Below are 21458 nucleotides of genomic sequence, written 5' to 3'. Positions count from 1 at the left end.
TTTAATGTGGCGAAAGAACAGACCTGTGAGTGACTGGAGGTAATGTATTTACCCATTGGATCCAGTGCATTCGGTGAGTGTGACTATCAGGCAGATGCATCACATTGCATATTGATTGGGGTGAGTAGCAGCGGTGGATGGATAAATGGTGAGTGAGGAAAGGCGTAGAAAATGAAGGATGGCTATTCTTGAAACTTAAGTGGGTGTGAGGAGTGATGTGATGGAGTACACTTGGCAAGACAGAGTGAAAGGGGGGTGTTGTACACCACAGGATGTAGGTGAATCTGCAACTGTACTCACTTTTCCTGACCTGCTGCTCACCTCCTCAGCTACCTCCAGCGACGCCTTCTGGTGAGAGCAGCCGGTTTCTTCCTCCCGTTGCTGGGGAAAATGATCTCCCTCCTGCTCCTGACTGCACGCAGCAGTAAGTCAAGGGAAGCATTGTTAAATCTATGTACTGGCCTTGCTCGTCCTAAATCTATCTTCATTAACTCTCACCGTCTCCTTCCAAAACCTCCTAACTCCTCTAATTTCCATTTTTGCAATGTCCCCTTAAATGGTCAATTTGAGATCGCGTCATGCAAGTGCGTATCACGCCCGCTGTCACAGCTTGGAGACTGGAACGTGGAAGGAAAAATTTAATTAGGCAATCAAATTGAAATCGGACATGCCGATCCACTAAATTTTCTCCTGTGTTTCGCGCAAGCAACTACACTCAGAGCTGTCTTTGCATTAGTATCAGTTGTAAACAATTTTACAACACCAAGTTATAGTCCAGCAATTTTATTTTAAATTCACAAGCTTTCGGAGATTTTCTCCTTCCTCAGGCAAATGTTTCAAGAGATCCTTGAAGCCTACGCATTTATACATATAGAACAATACATGGTGTTTACAGACTGCCCCTGCAACTGCCCGTTGCCAAGGCAATCACCGTGTTCAGACAGAGAGGTGTCACCTGCAGAACCCCCGAATACACATTCAACAAAAAAACAAACAGGGAAAAAAAAACAGAGAAAAAAAACAGAGAGAGGCAGAAACATCCGGAAGGCAGAGAGAGCCAGCAAATGACCCATTATATTAAAAACAGATAACATTTGTTCGCTGGTGGGGTAACGTGTAGCGTGACATGAACCCAAGATCCCGGTTGAGGCCGTCCTCATGGGTGCGGAACTTGGCTATCAATTTCTGCTCGACGATTTTGCGTTGTCGTGTGTCTCGAAGGCCGCCTTGGAGTACGCTTACCCGAAGGTCGGTGGATGAATGTCCTTGACTGCTGAAGTGTTCCCCGACTGGGAGGGAACCCTCCTGTTTGGCGATTGTTGCGCGGTGTCCGTTCATCCGTTGTCGCAGCGTCTGCATGGTCTCGCCAATGTACCATGCTCTGGGGCATCCTTTCCTGCAACGTATGAGGTAGACAACGTTGGCCGAGTCACAGGAGTATGAACCATGCACCTGGTGGGTGGTGTCCTCTCGTGTGATGGTGGTATATGTGTCGATGATCTGGCATGTCTTGCAGAGGTTACCGTGGCAGGGTTGTGTGGCGTCGTGGACGCTGTTCTCTTGAAAGCTAGGTAGTTTGCTGCGAACGATGGTCTGTTTGAGGTTGGGTGGCTGTTTAAAGGCGAGTAGTGGAGGTGTGGGGATGGCCATAGCGAGGTGTTTGTCCTCATTGATGACATGTTGAAGGCTGCGGAGAACATGGCGTAGTTTCTCCGCTCCGGGGAAGTACTGGACGACAAAGGGTACTCTGTTGGTTGCGTCCCGTGTTAGACCAAATTCGCACCCCAATACGCCAACATTTTCATGCACAAGTTCGAGCAGGACTTCTTAACTGCACAAGACCTCCAACCAACACTATACACCAGATACATCGACGACATTTTCTTTCTATGGACCCACGGCAAGGAATCACTAAAGAGACTACACGATAACATCAACAAGTTCCATCCCACCATCAAGCTCACCATGGACTACTCCTCAGAATCAGTTTCTTTCTTGGACACACGAATCTCCATCAAAGACGGGCACCTCAGCACCTCACTCTACCGCAAGCCCACGGACAACCTCACGATGCTCCACTTTTCCAGCTTCCACCCTAACCACGTCAAAGAGGCCATCCCCTATGGACAGGCCCTGCGAATACACAGGGTCTGCTCAGACGAGGAGGAACGCGATGGACACCTACAGACGCTGAAAGACGCCCTAGTAAGAACGGGATATGACGCTCGACTCATCGATCGACAGTTCCGACGGGCCACAGCAAAAAATCGCATAGACCTCCTCAGGAGACTAACACGGGACGCAACCAACAGAGTACCCTTTGTCGTCCAGTACTTCCCCGGAGCGGAGAAACTACGCCATGTTCTCCGCAGCCTTCAACATGTCATCAATGAGGACAAACACCTCGCTATGGCCATCCCCACACCTCCACTACTCGCCTTTAAACAGCCACCCAACCTCAAACAGACCATCGTTCGCAGCAAACTACCTAGCTTTCAAGAGAACAGCGTCCACGACGCCACACAACCCTGCCACGGTAACCTCTGCAAGACATGCCAGATCATCGACACAGATACCACCATCACACGAGAGGACACCACCCACCAGGTGCATGGTTCATACTCCTGTGACTCGGCCAACGTTGTCTACCTCATACGTTGCAGGAAAGGATGCCCCAGAGCATGGTACATTGGCGAGACCATGCAGACGCTGCGACAACGGATGAACGGACACCGCGCAACAATCGCCAAACAGGAGGGTTCCCTCCCAGTCGGGGAACACTTCAGCAGTCATGGACATTCATCCACCGACCTTCGGGTAAGCGTACTCCAAGGCGGCCTTCGAGACACACGACAACGCAAAATCGTCGAGCAGAAATTGATAGCCAAGTTCCGCACCCATGAGGACGGCCTCAACCGGGATCTTGGGTTCATGACATGCTACACGTTACCCCACCAGCGAACAAATGTTATCTGTTTTTAATATAATGGGTCATTTGCTGGCTCTCTCTGCCTTCCGGATGTTTCTGCCTCTCTCTGTTTTTTTTCTCTGTTTTTTTTTCCCTGTTTGTTTTTTTGTTGAATGTGTATTCGGGGGTTCTGCAGGTGACACCTCTCTGTCTGAACACGGTGATTGCCTTGGCAACGGGCAGTTGCAGGGGCAGTCTGTAAACACCATGTATTGTTCTATATGTATAAATGCGTAGGCTTCAAGGAGATCTTGAAACATTTGCCTGAGGAAGGAGAAAATCTCCGAAAGCTTGTGAATTTAAAATAAAATTGCTGGACTATAACTTGGTGTTGTAAAATTGTTTACAATTGTCAACCCCAGTCCATCACCGGCATCTCCACATCATTAGTATCAGGGCCTAGGATTCTAAGGGGGTTAAATTGTGTCATGTAGTGCCTGTTTTTTAGGCACTACGCGGCCACTTAATGTTTGAAAATGGTATCCAAAATGCGAGCGCACACTTCCAACATGCACAGGACGTCATCTTAGTAAAGGGATTTGGGTGTGTGTGCCTAATTCCCGACGGCAGCATGCAGAACAGTGAGATCATGACGCGAATCAGTGTGCAACACTGATTTGAAGCCACCACTGCTATTTTGCAACTCCACACTCCAGCCAACGTTCTGTCTTAACCTTGCAGAGCTGAACACACGTTAAACAGCATGAAGGACCCCCCATCAGCGCTATTTAAAGGGATCATTAAGTACTCACTGGTTGGTTGCTGGATTATTTCTTCTGGCTGCTGATGCAATTGTACGTTTAAGTTTAAGTAAGTACTCCACAGAGAGTGGTCTGGCTGGTCTAGCAGTACTTTTTTGTCATTTAAAATATTGTGCTGAAATAAGTTGCTTCCAGACTTGGGTGGCCTGATAGTCATGTTCAATTCCCAGAGGAAGCCCTAAGAGAACAAAGAGAGGCCACGAACAGCAGGACAAGCTGCTAGAAGAGGGAGGAGGAGGAGGAGGTGCAGGGCACTCAGCAGGAGGCTGTATCCACGGAAGGTCTTCAGTGACCAATTATCTTACCTCAACTTCAGCGACCGACCAATGCATCAGACGTCTTCGGTTCACAAAATAGGTCGTGAGTGAAATCTGTCAACTGCTGCAACCACAACTGCAGCCTCAAAGCAGGGCACGGACAGCATTACCTGTGGCTGTCAAGGTGACCTTGGTTCTTAATTTTTATGTCTCTGGCTCCTTTCAGGCTGCTGCTGGAGATGTAAGCAATATCTCGCAGCTTGCAGTGCTCTGAAGTATAAGGGAGGTCACTGAGGCTCTCCATACAATGAGAAACACTTTCATCTCATTCCCTCTTGCCAGAGACAAACAGGAGGAGCGAGCACGAGGTTTTGCTTGGATTCAGGCTTCCCCATGGTACACGGTGCCATTGACTGCATGCACATTCCCTTGCGTGCTCCTCATCTGAACTCGGGCATATTCACATGAACAGGAAGGGATGCCACTCAGCTGGTGTGCGACCACACGCAGTGCATCATGCAGGTGAATGCCCACTATCCTGGCAGCAGTCATGATTCGTTCATTCTGTGTTAGTCCTCTGTTCCACCTTTATTTGAACCAGCACAGCAAGTCAAAGGCTGGCTACTGGGCGACCAGGGTTATCCCCTCATGACACGGCTCATGACTCTGGTCAGGAACCCATATGCACGTGTACACCAGGCTTGCAGTGAGAGCCATGCCAACAAAAGGAACATCATACAGCACACCATAGGCATCCTCAAACAATGCTTCCACTGCCTGGAGGAGCCCTGCAGTATCCAGCTGAGTGGGTATCGAGATTTGTCGATGTATGTTGCATGTTGCACAACCCGGCTATGATGAGGGAATGGCCCTTGCCACCGGCTATAAGGCGAGAACCTGAGGAGCATGAACAAGGGGAGGAGGAGGAGAAGTGGAGGAAGAGGAAGAGGGGCTATGACATGGACAGGCCCTGTCTGCCAGTGCTCTAAGTGATCAGATTATTCATGAGCAATACCAGTAACCTCAACGACACCTCCCCATTCACCAACAGTCCCACACTCCTTACCTTTCCTTTATCACATGACCATCACATCGTCCACTTTCTGACAGCACACATTGCTTCTTCCCTCAGTTCACTGCAGAAATAAAAACCACCACCAAATGCAAATTCAAATCCAAATTTATCAATTCATTCATTAAATAAGGCATACAAAATTAATTTAATCACCGTTGTGCATTCCCTTAGTGCCTGTCTTCCATGTGCCTTTACCTTTCCTAGTACTCGTATGAGGTGCACCCCCAGTGGCTGGAGCATGGGTGGTGGAAGGATGCTGACCTTCAATTGAGGAGCATGCAGATGGCCTTGGAGGATGACCTTGAGCAGCTCTGGGCCAGGAGGGCCCGGCTTCAGACTGCACCATCTCGGCCTGGGCTGCAGCAGTCTGGCCTGGCTGGCTGATAGGCAACAGCAAGGGCACTGGTGGAGTGTCAGGGGTGGGAGCAGGAATGCTGTCATCCTGAGAGAGGACAGCAGGTTCCTCTTCCATGGCGCCACTGCCACTCCCTCGGGGCGGCGCCTCAGCAATCCTGGTGATCTACTGAAGAACAGATTGCTGGACTGCTGTGACGCCGTGGAAGCCCCTTTCAACAGTGAAATCCAGACCCACAATAGAAGCAGTCTGAGCTCCAAATGCAGCATTCAGACCTTAGATGGCAGACGTTTGTGCTGCAATAGAAACTGTGACATCAGTCATCAGAAACTGCATCATGGTGGATTCCACAGGTGTGCTGATGGAGGTGACCACCCGTTCCATGTGGGAAAAGATGGGCTCCAAGCTCTGCGCAAAGCCCTGTGCCAAGTTGGAGCTGGACTCCTCCATGCTCCTTGACATTGTGTGCAGGCTTTCCAGTGCACCAAGCATTTGGTTGTGTGGCTGCGAGTGTAAGATCGAGTGACGTTGTCTCTCCATCGTCACTGTCTTCTTCCTCTTCCTCTTTTGACTGGGAAGGTTCCAGTTCTTGAGTATCTGAAATGAAAAAGTGACACGGGTTGGGTTGTGGTGCGGGAGAGGAGAAAGTAAGAAGTGCGTGCTTACACCACCTGCAACACGTGGGTCAGAAAAGATTGTGGATTCGGAATGCAGAGACCCTCATCATCGATCCCTCCAGTGCCGCCAGTGGCCAGGGTCTCAGTGATGCATCTTCTCATGATGGCCAGCACAGTCTCCTCCATGAGGGTTAAAACATGCAGGCATGCTTGTCCTCTGGTTTTTTTGCTGCCTCCTGTTATCCATCACCTTTTTCTGCAAGAAAGAGGGAAGTGTGTCAGTGAGTGTCCTGCAATGTGTTTGGGTGATGTGGCTGTCATGGTTGAATAGTTGCCAGCGTGTGTGAGCTGTGAGTTTTGGGTGTGAGGCTTGCAATAGTGCTAAGTGTGTGAGGGTGAGGTAAAGCATATGAATTGAAGGGTTGAGTACTGATTGATAGAGATTGTTGGTAAGTGGGTGATGGAGGTGTAGTGAATTGAACGGTGGATGAGGCTAGTGGTGCAGTTGGTAGGATATACCATTTGAAGATTGAACTCTCTCACCTTGACAACTCGTGCCAGATCATTAAACTTCTTCCCGTACTGCATGCATGTTCTTGGAGCTATACTCCTGGCGTTGACCTCCGCTGCTACTTCCTCCCAGTGCTTCTTGAGCATTTGTCTCGAGGGCCTTCTGCCCCTCTGCAGATACAGGATGTCCCTCCTTCTCTCCAGCTCTTGTACCAAGGCCTCCAGTGCATTATCAGAGAATTGGTGCAGGTAGTGGGGACCAAAGACAATGGGGTAAATTTTAACCCCCAAGAACGGGTGGGTTGGGGGCAGATGGGGAGTAAAAATCCTCCATTTTCACAGCAGGACCGTATCCCGGCTCCAACTCGCCCACTTCTGGGTCTAACCCAGGCAGGTTTGTCTGCGTATGGAGAGTTGACACCAGGAAGTCCCAACCCCACTTAAATCCGGCAGGCCGATACTTAAAAGGGAAATGTACCTCATTGAGATACTTGAGGTATTAATATTTTGTGTATTGGAATAATAAAACAACTTTAACCTCACCTGTTCAAGTTTCCCATTACTTCCGATTCACGTCAGGTGAAAGCAGGTGGGAAGGGCCGGATCCATGAGGTGAGTGCCTTTATTGCACTGCTTGTGGGCCCGGAGGAGCAGGAGTGCTTCATCCAGGCCAAACACCTGGCCGCCAGGAACCCCATGGTCGGCCGACCCCCCCACCCCCCCCCACCACCACCCCCCACCACCACCCCCCACCATCGATTGTGGAACCCTGATGGTGAAACCCCCCCCACTGTTGTCGGACCCACACCAACCTCCGACTCTTCAGCCAACCTCCGATCTGTTCCTCGGCCCCCCGATCTGTTACTAATAGGCACTCCCATCTTCTCCAATAGTTTAATTGGGCACTATCCTATTGTCCATTTGTTGAACTGGACAATATCCCACCTTCTCCAATGTTTTAAATAGGTACTACCCTGGTTCTCCAAAGGTTTAAATAGGCACTATCCCCCTTCTCCAAAGGTTTAAATAGGCACTATCCCCCTTCTCCAAAGGTTAAAATAGGCACTATCCCCCTTCTCCAAAGGTTTAAATAGGCACTATCCCTCTTTCTTCAATGGTTTAAATAGGCACTATAACCTCTTTCTGCAATGGTTTAAATAGGCACGATCCCTCTTTCTGCAATGGTTTAAATAGGCACTATCCCTCCTTCTCTAAAGGTTTAGAATCATAGAATCATAGAAGTTTACAACATGGAAACAGGCCCTTCGGCCCAACATGTCCATGTCGCCCAGTTTATACCACTAAGCTAGTCCCAATTGCCTGCACTTGGCCCATATCCCTCTATACCCATCTTACCCATGTAACTGTCCAAATGCTTTTTAAAAGACAAAATTGTACCCGCCTCTACTACTGCCTCTGGCAGCTCGTTCCAGACACTCACCACCCTTTGAGTGAAAAAATTGCCCCTCTGGACCCTTTTGTATCTCTCCCCTCTCACCTTAAATCTATGCCCCCTCGTTATAGACTCCCCTACCTTTTGGAAAAGATTTTGACTATCTACCTTATCTATGCCCCTCATTATTTTATAGACTTCGATAAGATCACCCCATAACCTCCTACTCTCCAGGGAAAAAAGTCTCAGTCTATCCAACCTCTCCCTATAAGTCAAACCATCAAGTCCCGGAAGCATCCTAGTAAATCTTTTCTGCACTCTTTCTAGTTTAATAATATCCTTTCTATAATAGTGTGACCAGAACTGTACACAGTATTCCAAGTGTGGCCTAACTAATGTCTTGTACAACTTCAACAAGACATCCCAACTCCTGTATTCAATGTTCTGACCAATGAAACCAAGCATGCCGAATGCCTTCTTCACCACCCTATCTACCTGTGACTCACTTTCAAGGAGCTATGAACCTGTACTCCTAGATCTCTTTGTTCTATAACTCTCCCCAACGCCCTACCATTAACGGAGTAGGTCCTGGCCCGATTTGATCGACCAAAATGCATCACCTCACATTTATCTAAATTAAACTCCATCTGCCATTCATCGGCCCACTGGCCCAATTTATCAAGATCCCGTTGCAATCCTAGATAACCTTCTTCACTGTCCACAATGCCACCAATCTTGGTGTCATCTGCAAAGTGACTAACCATGCCTCCTAAATTCTCATCCAAATCATTAATATAAATAACAAATAACAGCGGACCCAGCACCGATCCCTGAGGCACACCGCTGGGCACAGGCCTCCAGTTTGAAAAACAACCCTCTACAACCACCCTCTGTCTTCTGCCGTCAATCCAATTTTGTATCCAATTGGTTACCTCACCTTGGATCCCGTGAGATTTAACCTTATGTAACAACCTACCATGCGGTACCTTGTCAAACGCTTTGCTAAAGTCCATGTAGACCACGTCTACTGCACAGCCCTCATCTATCTTCTTGGTTACCCCTTCAAAAAACTCAATCAAATTCGTGAGACATGATTTTCCTCTCACAAAACCATGCTGACTGTTCCTAATCAGTCCCTGCCTCTCCAAATGCCTGTAGATCCTGTCTCTCAGAGTACCCTCTAACAACTTACCCACTACAGATGTCAGGCTCACCGGTCTGTAGTTCCCAGGCTTTTCCCTGCCGCCCTTCTTAAACAAAGGCACAACATTTGCTACCCTCCAATCTTCAGGCACCTCACCTGTAGCGGTGGATGATTCAAATATCTCTGCTAGGGGACCCGCAATTTCCTCCCGAACCTCCCATAACGTCCTGGGATACATTTCATCAGGTCCCGGAGATTTATCTACCTTGATGCGCGTTAAGACTTCCAGCACCTCCCTCTCTGTAATATGTACACTCCTCAAGACATCACTATTTATTTCCCCAAGTTCCCTAACATCCATGCCTTTCTCAACCGTAAATACCGATGTGAAATATTCATTTAGAATCTCACCCATCTCTTGTAGTTCCGCACATAGATGACCTTGTTGATCCTTAAGAGGCCCTACTCTCTCCCTAGTTACTCTTTTGTCCTTTATGTATTTGTAGAAGCTCTTTGGATTCTCCTTTGCCTTATCTGCCAAAGCAATCTCATGTCCCCTTTTTGCCCTCCTGATTTCTCTCTTAACTCTACTCCGGCAATCTCTATACTCTTCAAGGGATCCACTTGATCCCAGCTGCCTATGCATGTCATATGCCTCCTTCTTCTTTTTGACTAGGACCTCAATCTCCCGAGTCATCCAAGGTTCCCTACTTCTACCAGCTTTGCCCTTCACTTCATAAGGAATGTGCTTACCCTGAACCCTGGTTAGCACACTTTTGAAAGACTCCCACTCACCAGATGTCCCTTTGCCTGCCAACAGACTCTCCCAATCAACTTCTGAAAGTTCCTGTCTAATACCATGAAAATTGGCCTCTCCCCAATTTAGAATTTTAACTTTTGGGCCAGACTTATCATTCTCCATAGCTATCTTAAAACTAATGGAATTATGATCACTGGTCCCAAAGTGATCCCTCACTAACACTTCTGTCACCTGCCCTTCCTTATTTCCCAAGAGGAGGTCAAGTTTTGCCTTCTTTCTAGTCGGGCCATCCACATACTGAATGAGAAATTCTTCCTGAATACACTCAACAAATTTCTCTCCATCCAAGCCCCTAATGCTATGGCTGTCCCAGTCAATGTTGGGAAAGTTAAAGTCCCCTACTATTACCACCCTATTTTTCTTGCAGCTGTCTTTAATCTCCTTACATATTGTCTCCTCAATTTCCCGTTGACTATTTGGGGGTCTGTAGTACAATCCTATCAAAGTGATCTCTCCCTTCTTATTTTTCAGTTCTACCCATATTGACTCAGTGGGCGAACCCTCGGATATATCCCCTCTCACTACTGCCATGATGTTCTCCCTAATCAAGAACACAACTCCCCCTCCTCTATTACCTCCTGCTCTATCTTTCCTATAGCATCTGTACCCTGGAACATTGAGCTGCCAGTCCTGCCCCTCCCTTAGCCATGTTTCAGTAATAGCTATAACATCCCATAGATTTAAGGTGAGAGGGGAGAGATGCAAAAGGGTCCAGAGGGGCAATTTTTTCACTCAAAGGGTGGTGAGTGTCTGGAACGAGCTGCCAGAGGCAGTAGTAGAGGCAGGTACAATTTTGTCTTTTAAAAAGCATTTGGACAGTTACATGGGTAAGATGGGTATAGAGGGATATGGGCTAAGTGCAGGCAATTGGGACTAGCTTAGTGGTATAAACTGGGCGACATGGACATGTTGGGCCGAAGGGCCTGTTTCCATGTTGTAAACTTCCATGATTCTATGATCTATCCCAGTCCCATGTACCCATCCATGCCCTGAGTTCATCTGCCTTGCCCATCAGACTTCTTGCATTGAAATAAATGCAGTTTAATCTAGACTTCCCTTGGTCTTTGCCCTGCTTTCTCAGACCATCTGTCCGGTCATGTTTTGTACACTCTCCCTTACTGCCTTTTGTTTCTGTCACCACTTTACTTCCCACTGACTTCCTGCATCGGTTCCCATCCCCCTGCCACATTAGTTTAAACCCTCCCCAACAGCACTAGCAAACACTCCCCCTAGGACATTGGTTCCAGTCCTGCCCAGATGCAGACCGTCCAATTTGTACTGGTCCCACCTCCCCCAGAACCGGTTCCAATGGCCCAGGAATTTGAATCCCTCCCTCTTGCACCATCTCTCAAGCCACGTATTCATCCTAGCTATCCTGTCATTCCTACTCTGACTAGCCCGTGGCACTGGTAGCAATCCTGAGATTACTACCTTTGAAGTCCTACTCTTTAGTTTAACTCCTAACTCCCTAAATTCAGCTTGTAGGACCTCATCCCGTTTTTTACCTATATCGTTAGTACCTATATGCACCACGACAACTGGCTGTTCACCCTCCCCCTCCAGAATGTTCTGCAGCCGCTCCGAGACATCCCTGACCCTTGCACCAGGGAGGCAACATACCATCCTGGAGTCTCGGTTGCGTCCGCAGAAACGCCTGTCTATTCCCCTTACAATCGAGTCCCCTATTACTATAGCTCTGCCACTCTTTTTCCTGCCCTCCTGTGCAGCAGAGCCAGCCACGGTGCCATGAACCTGGCCGCTGTCACCTTCCCCTGGTGAGCCATGCTCCTCGACACCAGTTCTTCTGCGACCCACTGTTCAGTGGAGCTGACTGAGCCGAATTCTCCCAGAATGCCCCTCTGTCTCCTCTGCTGGCACTATCCCTCTTTCTGCAATGGTTTAAATAGGCACTATCCCCCTTCTCCAATGGTTTAAATAGGCACTATCCCCCTTCTCCAATGGTTTAAATAGTCACTATCCCTCCTTCTCCAGTGGTTTAAATAGGCACTATCCCCCTTCTCCAAAGGTTTAAATAGGCACTATCCCTCTTTCTCCAATGGTTTAAATAGGCACTATCCCTCTTTCTCCAGTGGTTTAAATAGGCACTATCCCCCTTCTCCAAAGGTTTAAATAGGCACTATCCCCCTTCTCCAATGGTTTAAATAGGCACTATCCCTCTTTCTCCAGTGGTTTAAATAGGCACTATCCCCCTTCTCCAAAGGTTTAAATAGGCACTATCCCTCTTTCTCCAATGGTTTAAATAGGCACTATCCCTCTTTCTCCAATGGTTTAAATAGGCACTAACCCTCTTTCTCCAGTGGTTTAAATAGGCACTATCCCTCTTTCTCCAATGGTTTAAATAGGCACTATCCCTCTTTCTCCAATGGTTTAAATAGGCACTATCCCTCTTTCTCCAGTGGTTTAAATAGGCACTGTCGCCCTTCTCCAGTGGTTTAAATAGGAACTACCCTCATCTCCAATTTTTTAAGTAGGCACTACCGCATTGTCCACTGCTTTAAATGAGAACATAAGAACATAAGAAATAGGAGCAGGAGCAGGCCATATGGCCTCTCGAGCCTGCTTGCTATTCAATAAGATCATGACTGATCTTTTATCTCAACTCCGCTTTCCTGCCCTATCCCAATATCCCTTGATTCCCTTCGTGTCCAAAAATCTATCTATCTCAATCTTGAATATACTCAACGACTGAGCATCCACTGCACTCTGGGGTAGAGAATTCTAAAGATTCATGACCCTCTGAGTGATGAAATTCTTCCTCATCTCGGTCCTAAATGGACGACCTCTAATCTTGAGACTATGCCCTCTAGTTCTAGAATCTCCAGAAAGGGGAATCAGCCTCTCAGCATCTACCCTGCCAAGCCTTCTAAGAATTGTATATATTTCAATGAGATCACCTCTCATTCTTCTAAACTCCAGAGAACATAGGCCCATTTTACTCAATCTCTCCTCATAGGACAACCCTCTCATCCCAGGAATCAATCTAGTGAACCTTTGTTGTACCTCCTCTAAGGCAAGTATCTCATTCCTTAGGTAAGGAAACCAAAACTTAACAGTACACCAGGTGTGGTCTCACCAGGGCCCTTCTGTAATTGCAGCAAGATCTGCTTACTCATATACTTCAACCCCGTTACAATGAAGGCTAACATACCATTTGCCTTCCTAATTGCTTCCTGTACCTGCATGTTAACTTTCTCTGTTTCATGTACGAGGACACCCAAATCCCTCTGAATACCAACATTTCTTAGTCTCCCCGCTATTCAAGAAAAGAGGGAGAGAAAACACAAGCTTGACATCAGTAGTAGGGAAAATGCTAGAATCTATTATTAAGGATGTAGTAACAGGGCACTTAGAAAATCATAATATGATTAGACAGAGTCAACACGGTTTTATGAAAGGGAAATCACGTTTGACAAATCTATTAGAGTTTTTTGAGGATGTAACTAACAGGGTAGGGGAAGCAGTGGATGTAGTATATTTGGATTTTCAAAATGCATTCGATAAGGTGCCACACAACAGGTTGTTACACAAAATTAGGGCTCATGGAATTGGAGGAAATACATTAGCATGGATTGAGGATTGGTTAATGGACAGAAAACAGAGAGTAGGAATAAACGGGTCATTTTCGGGTTGGTAGGTTGTAACTAGTGGTGTGCCGCAGGGATTGGTGCTTGGGCCTCAGCTATTTTCAATCTATATTAATGATTTAGATGAGGAGATTGAGTGTAATGTATCCAGGTTTGCTGACAATACAAAGCTAGGTGGGAACGTAAGCTGTGAGGAGGACGCAAAGAGGCTGCAAAGGGATATCGACAGGTTAAGTGAGTGGGCGAAAAGGTGGCAGATAGAATATAATGTGGGGATATGTGTATTTATCCACTTTGGTAGCAAGAATAGAAAAGCAGAATATTTTTTAAAAGGTGAGAGACTAAGAAGTGTTGTATTCAGAGGGATTTGGATATCCTCGTACACAAAACACAGAAAGTATTGGTAGTCCATGACAGTATTGGACGGGATTTCATCTCCACAGTCCTCGTGGAGATGAAATCCCGTCTTCGCACTGAGGACACCATCCAACGTGTTGTGTGGCACGACCGGGTACGGTAGCATAGTGGTTATGTTACTGGGCTAGTAATCCAGAAGCCTGGACTAAAATCCAGAGTCATGAGTTCAAATCCTGCCACGGCAGCTTGCGAATTTAAATTCAATTAATTAATTAAAATTCAATTAATTAAATAAAAATCTGGAATTAAAATACTAGTATCAGTAATGATGGCCATGAAACTACCGGATTGTCGTAAAAACCCATCTGGTTCACTAATGTCCTTTAGGGAAGGAAGCCTGCCGCCCTTACCCGGTCTGGCCGAAATGTGACTCCAGACCCACAGCAATGTGGTTGATTCTTAATTGCCCTCTGAAATGGCCAAGCAAGCCACTCAGTTGTAAAATCTCGCTACGAAAAGTCATAATAAGAATAAAACCGGACGGACCACCCGGCATCGGACCACTAGGCACCGGACACGACAACGGCAAAACACCAAGCCCAGTCGACCCTGCAAGGTCCTCCTCACTAACATCTGGGGACTTGTGCCAAAATTGGGAGAGCTGTCCCACAGACCAGTCAAGCAACAGCCTGACATAGCCATACTCACAGAATCATATCTTTCAGCCAACGTCCCAGACTCTTCCATCACCATCCCTGGGTATGTCCTGTACCACCGACAGGACAGACCCACCAGAGGTGGCGGTACAGTGATATACAGTCAGGAGGGAGTGGCCCTGGGAGTCCTCAACATTGACTCTGGACCTCATGGCATCAGGTCAAACATGGGCAAGGAAACCTCCTGCTGATTACCACCTACGGTCCTCCCTCAGCTGATGAATCAGTCCTCCTCCATGTTGAACACCACTTGGAGGAAGCACTGAGGGCAGCAAGGGCACAAAATGTACTCTGGGTGGGGGACTTCAATGTCCATCACCAAGAGTGGCTCGGTAGCACCACTACTGACCGAGCTGGCCGAGTCCTGAAGGACATAACTGCCAGACTGGGCCTGTGGCAGGTGGTGAGCGAACCAACACGAGGGAAAAACTTACTTGACCTCGTCCTCACCAATCTACCTGTCGCAAATGCATCTGTCCATGACAGTATTGGTAGGAGTGACCACCGCACAGTCCTCGTGGAGATGAAATCCCGTCTTCGCACTGAGGACACCATCCAACGTGTTGTGTGGCACTACCACCGTGCTAAATGGGATAGATTCAGAACAGATATAGCAGCTCAAAACTGGGCATCCATGAGGCGCTGTGGGCCATCAGCAGCAGCAGAATTGTATTCCAGCACAATCTGTAACCTCATGGCCTGGCATATTCCTCACTCTACCATTACCAACAAGCCAGGGGATCAACCCTGGTTCAATGAGGAGTGTAGAAGAGCATGCCAGGAGCAGCACCAGGTGTACCTAAAAATGAGGTGCCAACCTGGTGAAGCTACAACTCAGGATTACATGCATGCTAAACAGCGGAAGCAACATGCTATAGACAGAGCTAAGCGATTCCACAACCAACGGATCAGATCAAAGCTCTGCAGTCCTGCCACATCCAGTTGTGAATGGTGGTGGACAATTAAACAACTAACGGGAGGAGGAGGCTCTGCAAACATCCCCATTCTCAATGATGGCGGAGTCCAGCACCTGAGTGCAAAAGACAAGGCTGAAGCGTTTGCAACCATCTTCAGCCAGAAGTGCCGAGTGGATAATCCATCTCAGCCTCCTCCCGATATCCCCACCATCACGGAAGCCAGTCTTCAGCCAATTCGATTCACTTCACGTGATATCAAGAAACGGCCGAGTGCACTGGATACAGCAAAGGCTATGGGCCCCGACAACATCCCAGCTGAAGACTTGTGCTCCAGAACTAGCTGCGCCTCCAGCCAAGCTGTTCCAGTACAGCTACAACACTGGCATCCACCCGACAATGTGGAAAATTTCCCAGGTATGTCCTGTCCACAAAAGCAGGACAAATCCAATCCGGCCAATTACCGCCCCATCAGTCTACTCTCAATCATCAGCAAAGTGATGGAAGGTGTCGTCGACAGTGCTATCAAGCGGCACTTACTCACCAATAACCTGCTCACCGATGCTCAGTTTGGGTTCTGCCAGGACCACTCGGCTCCAGACCTCATTACAGCCTTGGTCCAAACATGGACAAAAGAGCTGAATTCCAGAGGTGAGGTGAGAGTGACTGCCCTTGACATCAAGGCAGCATTTGACCGAGTGTGGCACCAAGGAGCCCTAGTAAAATTGAAGTCAATGGGAATCAGGGGGAAAACTCTCCAGTGGCTGGAGTCATACCTAGCACAAAGGAAGATGGTAGTGGTTGTTGGAGGCCAATCAGCTCAGTCCCAGGGCATTGCTGCAGGAGTTCCTCAGGGCAGTGTCCTAGGCCCAACCATCTTCAGCTGCTTCATCAATGACCTTCCCTCCATCATAAGGTCAGAAATGGGGATGTTCGCTGATGACTGCACAGTGTTCAGTTCCATTCGCAACCCCTCAGATAATGAAGCAGTCCGAGCCTTCATGCAGCAAGACCTGGACAACATCCAGGCTTGGGCTGATAAGTGGCAAGTAACATTCGCGCCAGATAAGTGCCAGGCAATGACCATCTCCAACAAGAGAGAGTCTAACCACCTCCCCTTGACATTCAACGGCATTACCATCGCCGAATCCCCCACCATCAACATCCTGGGGGTCACCATTGACCAGAAACTTAACTGGACCAGCCATATAAATACTGTGGCTACGAGAGCAGGTCAGAGGCTGGGTATTCTGTGGCGAGTGACTCACCTCCTGACTCCCCAAAGCCTTTCCACCATCTACAAGGCACAAGTCAGGAGTGTGATGGAATACTCTCCACTTGCCTGGATGAGTGCAGCTCCAACAACACTCAAGAAGCTCGACACCATCCAAGATAAAGCAGCCCGCTTGATTGGCACCCCATCCACCACCCTAAACATTCACTCCCTTCACCACCGGCGCACTGTGGCTGCAGTGTGTACCATCCACAGGATGCACTGCAGCAACTCGCCAAGGCTTCTTCGACAGCACCTCCCAAACCCGCGACCTCTACCACCTAGAAGGACAAGGGCAGCAGGCGCATGGGAACAACACCACCTGCACGTTCCCCTCCAAGTCACACACCATCCCGACTTGGAAATATATCGCCGTTCCTTCATTGTCGCTGGGTCAAAATCCTGGAACTCCCTTCCTAACAGCACTGTGGGAGAACCGTCACCACACGGACTGCAGCGGTTCAAGAAGGCGGCTCACCACCACCTTCTCGAGGGCAATTAGGGATGGGCAATAAATGCCGGCCTTGCCAGCGACGCCCACATCCCGTGAACGAATAAAAAAAAAGTTAACATGCAGGTACAGCAAGCAATTCGGAAGACAAAAGGTACTTTAGCCTTTATTGCAGAGGGGTTGGAGTATAAGAGTAAGGAGGTCTTGCTGCAATTATATAAGGCCCTGGTGAGACCACACCTGGAGTACTACATAATTTTGGTCTCCTTACCTAAGGAAGGATATACTTGCCTTGGAGGGGGTGCAACGAAGGTTCATTCGATTGATTCCTGGGATGAAAGGGTTGTCCTATGAGGAGAGATTGAGTAAAATGGGCCTATATTCTCTGGAATTTAGAAGAATGAGAGGTGATCTCATTGAAACATATAAAATTCTTAGAGGGGTTGACAGGGTAGATGCTGAAAGGCTGTTTCCCCTTTCTGGAGAGTCTAGAACTAGGGATCATAGTCTCAAGTTAAGGGGATGGCCATTTAGGACTGAGATGAGGAAAAATTTCTTCACTCAGAGGGTCGTGAATCTTTGGAATTCTCTACCCCAGAGGGCTGTGGATGCCGAGTTGTTGAGTATATTCAAGACTGAGATGAATGGATACTTGGACACTGAGGGAATCAAGGGATATGGAGATAGGGCAGGAAAGTGGAGTTGAAGTAGAAGATCAGCCATGATCTGATTGAATGGCGGAGCAGGCTCGAGGGGCTGGATGGCCTACTCCTGCTCCTATTTCTTATGTTCTTATGTTTAAACTATATGTTTAAATAGGCACCAGCCCCTTCTCCAATGGATCAAATAGGCACCATCTCCTGATGTCCTGATCACAACAGACTGTGATTGCCATTAGGTAAATTGCTGAGTGATGTACTGATCTCAGATGACTCACTGCTTGTTAAAGAATGTAATAAAACTCACTTCTGAGTCCCAGACAAAGTAATTAAGATTACCAAACACACTCATTATGCAAAGTAGTGCATCTGTTGTTCTCTTCCCTAGCACTTGCCTCTTAGACTTAACTAAGCAATTATTCTTGCAAACTGACTAGATTGCCTGCATTATATATTTCTTGCCCATGAAGTTTTGTAAAATCTAAATGCCATTTAATGCATTGCTCAGCAATTAGCTGTCGACAGTGCAGAAAAGTTTCAAACTATATAATTATATAATATAGCACATTGAATGGAAGCCCACTATGGAATTCAGTGTATACTCTATTGCCAGAAAATGCCATGTATTCGAGCAGAGTCACTCGTAATTTAGGAACCCATTCATAGAATCATGGGCCCCGATATTTATGGAGAGGTGGGGAGGGAGTTGGAGCGGGGTTCGTAGTGGCTGGGAAACCCGGAAATGCGGGTAACACGGAGGTCCTGCTGAATTTAACGGCAGGACATCATTTTAATTTGTTTTCTCCATTTCCTGGCCAGCAGCCAGCCAGATTGAGAGGCTGGCTGGCTGTTGGGAGGAAGGCCTGTGATGGATGGCCACAGATGGGGAGCGGAGAGGAGGGAGGTAGGGAGGGAGAGATCGCGAAGGGGAGGAACAGATCGAGGGTCAGGGTGGGATAGAGTTTGTGGGTTGGGAGTGTGATTGCGGGAGAGAGATTGCGGGGGGTAGGGATCGTGAGTCGAGAGAGAGATCAAGGTGGGGGAGATTGCAGGGGTTAGAGATCGCGGGAGCAGAGATCGCAGTGGGGTAGAGGTCGCGGGGGTAGAGATCGCGGGTCTGGAGGTCTTTGGATCATGGATCGGCCTGGAGATCCGGGGGGCTTCGGATTGCAGGAGGAGGTTGGCGGAAGTTTGCCTGGGGAGCTGGGGGGACACACTCCTGCTCCTCCTCACCCACAAGCAGCGCTGGAAAGGCAGGCGTGCTGCTGGATCCAACCCTTCTCGCCTCCCTTCAGCTGCCGGGTTTCCCAAGGCCTGGTAAACCTGATCCACAGCCGTTAAATGTAAAAGTCTGTTAAAATTTGCGATACACAGCCTGTTTAATGTATTTTAATAATTGACCTGCCTCTTGCCTGCCCCCCAACCCGCCTTCGTTAAAACCGGAAGTGGGCACGTTCGAGGTGGATTGTGGTCGGATTTCAGATTTTTGAAATTTTAATCTATCCCCCAGCACTGTCCTGCTCATCATGGGGTGTTAAATCTGCCCCAAAGAATCATACAGCGCAGAAGAAGGCCATTCGGCCCAACTAGCCCATGCCTCTCTTTGAAAGAGCTACCCAATTAGTCCCACTTCCCTCCTCTTGCCCCCGTTGCCCTGCAAATTTTTCTTTTTTAAGTATATACCCCGTTCCCTTTTGAAAGTTACTATTGAATCTGCTTCCACCACCCTTTCAGGCAGTGCATTCCAGATCATAACAACTCGCTGCGTAAAAAAATTTCTCCTCATCTCCCCTCTGTTTTTTTTCCCAATTATCTTAAATTTAAAATTTAGAAGTACGGACGACCACTTCAAAGTACGGACCACTGCAGTTGGAATACTTTGGTGATACTGTTACAAAGATCACACTGCGGCTGCCTTCCTCATAGCGTGACCCCACTCCCTGTGACATAATCCTCACAGACAGTGCGCAGTGGGGTGAGGGGTTTAATGGTGGAGTTGCCCCCTCCACTGGCCTGTCTTTGGCAGGAAATATATGCTAATTTGTCCTGCAAGAACATTTGAATGAGGGTAAATCTAGCAATTAAGGAATGGCATGGGAAAGATGAAGTGAGAGATGTGGGAGTATGAAGCTGTTAAAGTGGAGGAAGGGGTTTAGGGTTGCTGTGAGGGAACTGGGTAGCCATAATGCAAGGTGCTAAGTTAGAGCTGCCTTTAACTAGAGTGCAGTGTGAAGGATTCATTGTGGAAGTGTTGCTGGAAGACATTGAAGAGGTTGGGCAAGGAAGAAAAGGAGAAAGTGTCCAATGTGTTACCTTGCCTGCTCTGGTGAAGTTATTGAACTTTTTTGTGGCACAGTTGTGCAGTCCTGGGGATGAGGGAGTTGGCACTGAGGGTCTGTGTCAAGCGGCATGAATTATATTTCTGGGTGGCTTGGTGATATCCACAGCCAGAAGTATGTGCCTCCTGCCTTTGTTTTCCTCAAGGAGGGCTTTGAAGTCTGAATCAGTGAAATTCTGCTATCTTCTTCTCTGCCTTGGTGCCATGCCCCGCTATCCTCTGGGTCCAGATGGTATCTGTGTAATAGCCGAGTCTGATCCTGCATTGATTGGTTATTGTATCTGAGAAAGAACAAGTGTAGCAGGAAAAGGGTTAACTTACAGAAGGGAAATCCAGGAAGGACTGGACCATCATTTGGGTAAGAACTGGAAGATTTGTATAAAACATCCTGCAATTAGATGTTGACTTTCCACCTGCTTCCCACTACCCACCGATCTTTGGTGATCTGTGGCAGGTGGGGCATACAATTGCTCCAGAGTGCATTTTGCCAAGTCCCCCATCTTGCTGTGCCCCCTCCCCCCCACCCCATTTTCCACTAACCAGACTTGGCACAGCAAAACTGCATCCACATTTTAACAGGACTCCCTGGAAGAAATCCTGCTGGAGACGCACCCCAATTCTGTGGAATAAGGAAATCTAGTCCAAGCACTTTAGTACTAGCAAATCCTGTTGCAGAAATGTTGAAAAAAAAATTGGGTTTTTGAACAGTTTGTTTGATTTTTGTTGGTGCATTCACTCTGGAATTTGCATTAATTTTATTCAGAGCAATCATATTTTCAATCTCTAAACTTATATGAAGCATGGGAGCCATTTTTAGTCAGATTATTTAAAAGCTGTGACTTTTGCTTATTTTCTGTTTGATTTTTGTAGCTGCCTCCTGTGGCTAATGGAGGTAGAATGAGTGAGGTTGAGTGAAAACGACCGTAGAGGAAGGAAGGTAACTGATGCTGAAACACATGGGAGAATATCCATTACAACTGGCCAGATTTCTATGGTAAACTCAAATGCCTAATACCCCCTTGACACTTGGCCTGTAGCACGCCTGGCTGAAAAGCAGAAAATCTGGGGAAGCAGCAGATCTTAAAGGGCTGCAGTTTGCTATTAAGGGGGCAGTTGTGGGGCTGGTGAACAAGTGGACTGATTATTGACAATTTTACAACAGGGTCATGAGGGTTACAATACTCGCTTTGATTCTTATGATTTGGAGGCCCTGCTGAAGGAGGGGCACCGAGGGAGGGTGGACTT

The sequence above is a fragment of the Heptranchias perlo genome, chromosome 8, assembly GCF_035084215.1.
Source record: "Heptranchias perlo isolate sHepPer1 chromosome 8, sHepPer1.hap1, whole genome shotgun sequence".
Taxonomy (NCBI): Eukaryota; Metazoa; Chordata; class Chondrichthyes; order Hexanchiformes; family Hexanchidae; genus Heptranchias; species Heptranchias perlo.
Note: the sequence above shows the minus strand (reverse complement) of the source record.